At 32.9% G+C, this 3,773-nt stretch overlaps 1 protein-coding gene across 7 annotated transcripts in view; it reads left to right on the forward strand.

Moving 5' to 3' along the window:
- Positions 1-2,807: 2,807 nt before the first annotated feature.
- Positions 2,808-3,773, forward strand: part of LOC119838494 (signal transducer and activator of transcription 5B) — a 23,026-nt gene continuing 22,060 nt past the window's right edge. For 5 of the 7 annotated variants that reach the window (XM_038364446.1, XM_038364450.1, XM_038364449.1 and 2 more), the window contains exon 1: positions 2,808-2,966. The gene's annotated coding sequence lies outside the window, so the exon portion shown is untranslated. Of the gene's footprint in view, positions 2,967-3,056; positions 3,216-3,773 lie in introns of those variants that run through there. The other 2 variants (XM_038364448.1, XM_038364447.1) reach the window with 2 other exon arrangements.

Here is a 3,773-nt window from a genome sequence, read left to right on the forward strand (position 1 = left end):
AGACTTGAAAAGGGTGTCACTAAAATTTAGTACCTACTGTATTGAAAAAACTACGATAATAAGATACGTCTACTTGGTTATTTAAAGTGCCTCAGATATATGATGATGGTACACCTTTTCGACGAATACATAGTATTTTTTATTTGTCATTATTTACCATTTTTCCATGTTAATATTTTCTATATTTGTTGAAATAGCGATGTTTTCTATCAAATGTAGGTTAATGTTGGACTGCTCAATTGCTACATGAGATGGCCTTTCTATATTTTGATAGTTTTAACACTTGTAGTATTCATATGAGTTAAACACAGTACTTTATGTATTTGTATTTTATTCATTAATTGAATATATATGTTTAGTTACAATTAAAGTCTGTTTTCCCTAGTTAGAACTAGTTTTAACTAGTATTTATTTACGTAGTATATCAGGCGAATCACCAGCTAACTAGCTGGCAACTGAGCTGATGGTTCACCTGATGGTAAGCGATCACCACCTAGTGCCTCTGCGACTGCGTTGCTGGCTTTTAAGGGAAAAGGGATAAGGAAACGATTGGTGACTGGAAAGAAGGAATGGACTATACTTACCAGGTATAAGAGAAGGGGCCAAATGTAAGAACACATTTGGAATTGTAAGAGCGGCTCGTGGGACGTATGAAGGAAAATTAGTTTTTGACGGTACCTTAAAGTTATTTCGAAGCTTATATTAAATAAATACTTTTTTTAGAATCTTTGAAGGCAACAGTTCTTATAGGCTATATATAAAAATCCAGTGTCGTGATGTATGTTCCCAATGAACCTATCACCAACTCAACCGATTTTGAAGAAGTTTGTCTAACTTACGATAAAGGAAAGTTTTTATTTCGATGACTTATTCCAATAATTTATAATTAACAATAAATTTAGCCACAGGCACAGCAACGCGTGGCACGGTAGATTTAATTACAATTATTAAAATTGTTAAACATTTGCTAAACATCGAGATAAACAGTTACTTATATGTTATTCCAGTTGTCCAGCTATCGACGTGCCAAATTTTATGGCAATTGGTTCAGTAGTTTTACGTGAAAGAGCAACAAAAGCACACACATCCTTACAAACTTTCGCATTTATAATATTAGTAGGAAGGATAAGTAGGATAGGATATTACTGTAGTTTCATTAACATCTCTTCCAGTGACAAACATCTTTACATACACATTCTTACTAACTTATTTGTGAAATTAAAATTATAAATACGCTTTTTTTTACCTTTGTATCCGGTATGACCAACAAAGGTCCATGAATTGAACAATATTCGTAAACATAGTCGCAGCAATCGGTACAATCTGAAAAGTTTAGTCCTATCTTAACTATAATATATTAAAAAAAAAAAGCGACCGCCTCCTTGGTACAGTGGTTAACGCGTGAGCGTAGAACCGAGGGGTCCTGGGTTCAATTCCCGGTGGGGACGCAAAAAAAAAAAAATGTCTCGGTCTGGCAGGACACAGAAGGCTGATCACCTAATTGTACCAAAAAAGAAAATCGATCAGTGAAACGGATGTACATCATCTGCCCCATACCCCAGTAGGGGACACGGGACTTCACTTTATAATATATTAACCCCTATCTAAATACTTATAATTCAATACTAATATAATACTTCCAATATTTAGGCTAGAAATAATAAATCGTTCGAATCCGCATTCCAAAAAGAAACGAAAAAGAAAAAGAAAAAAAAACTGTTTATGTCTATGGTCTAATACCTATAGTCACTTGAAAACGGTACCCAATTACTATTAATTCACTGTCCGCGTGTCTGTCTGTCTGTCCGTTGAAAGCTTTTTATTTTAGCTCGGGTGCAGCCGTTAAAAGTATAATGAACATAGAATCTTACTTATGGTATTATACAATAAACACCTACTAGAGCCTCGTTCTGTATTAGTACAAAATCATAAACTTAACATCCAAGTATTTTCACGGGCTTGATAGAATACGTGAAAACCTAACGACTCCTCATAATAATAATCATTATTTTCTAATGTGTGGCGTACACAACAAAACCAATATTCCAATCGAAGGCACAAGTCAACTTGAACTTATAAAATTTCACATACAAGATTCTGAACTTTGTCATAATATTATCATGATATGATTTTTAGTAGTTTATTTAACTAACGACTGTAACTTGACTAAGGTTATTGATATATAAACTTATGTACATAAGGTTATTAATATAAAATAACTTACAAATATATTCATCCAGGTCAGGTTCATCAGGTTCGTAATAACTGACGCGTTTTTTCTTCCGCAGATTGATTTTACTCATTTTGAGTAAGTTTTACCTATCTTACAAAGGAAAATAAAATATTAGACAATTCTGTGCTCCTTTTTTATGAATTATTAGTGTTATGCCATTTAAAATATTATTTATAGAATTTTTTCTAGGTAAAATCTTTCCTGAACAATATTTAACAATCCGCCACAATCCCGCCATAAATAATTCCCGCCCATTTTCTGAAGACTCGATACGTCTTTAAGTGTATAATCTATGCTTGATACTTTCACCACAGATTTAAGGTAAAACCATGTTCAGTGTGAGGTAGTTCTTTTTTTTTAATTAATGAATTAAATATGTAGTGAGTGTTAAATACAAAAAAAGAACCAGGCTCAGTTAACATTTGAACACTTGTTGAAGTAAATATGTTTTAGTTAAACAACAACAACAATACAATTTTATATTATTGATATTATTACTTATTGATTCTTATTTTTAAACGTATTAGAATCTGTCAATTTCGATGTGACTAGTTAATACTGTCACTGTCATACGTTATCTAGCTATTTGTGTTAGCAAGGCGGGGACGTTTATTTAACCCTTTATAACGATAAATAAATCCGCTTGTCCACTGCCTGAAAAAACCAAGTGTCAGACCTTATAAATGCTGTTCTAATATGTGATATTCGTCAAAAAACCAATCATCGCTCACAGGTAACGAAGGTTGAATGTTGTTGATACAGCTAAAATTAAAATTCCATGCATGTGTGACGTCGGTGTGCGTTAGTGTGTGTGCACGTCAAAATTCTAAGAATTGCGGCTGGCATGAATTTTATTACGACGAACGCTCGATACAGGTAAATTCTCGGGGTGTTCACCCTGTGGAGCTATAATAATCTAGGCATACCGGGATAGCTCTGATACGCTGACCCCTCATTGTTTGTTTCTTTTGCTGTAAACACCGTAAGTATTTGTAACGCGCAATACTGTTTTTGCATGTAATAAGTTTTTTAGTCACGATTTATACATTTGTAAGGGTAAAAGCTTTTTGTACGTATTGCCAAGCGTTTTGATATAATCGTTAATAGATAATCGATTCTATAATGCCTTGAATGTACCCACCCAGTGCAGTTATTCAATTATCTCAGCTTATATTTGCAATTCATGAGTTGAACAATGGATAATTTCTCAGATTGACAATTCCCAAGCTTGTCTTTGCGGAAAATATGTCTGCTTACATACATATTTTTTTATAAATAAAATACAAATGTAATTATGACATTCTTAGCTCTGTTTAAATCATATAATATTAATATTATACTTATTATTGTATATTATAAAGTATTGTATACTGACCCAAAGTGAACCTTGATTTCTGACAAAAAGAGCATCCATTTGACTCCATCTCTTGCCAATTTTCAATCATAAGGGTGTACGGGCTGTTGGAATATACTTAGTCTGGCCATAAATACTGTTACACTTAATTATAAAAAAATATTACATTTGAATTTCGAATCTGTC

The sequence above is a fragment of the Zerene cesonia genome, unplaced genomic scaffold (genome assembly GCF_012273895.1).
Source record: "Zerene cesonia ecotype Mississippi unplaced genomic scaffold, Zerene_cesonia_1.1 Zces_u003, whole genome shotgun sequence".
Classification (NCBI taxonomy): Eukaryota; Metazoa; Arthropoda; class Insecta; order Lepidoptera; family Pieridae; genus Zerene; species Zerene cesonia.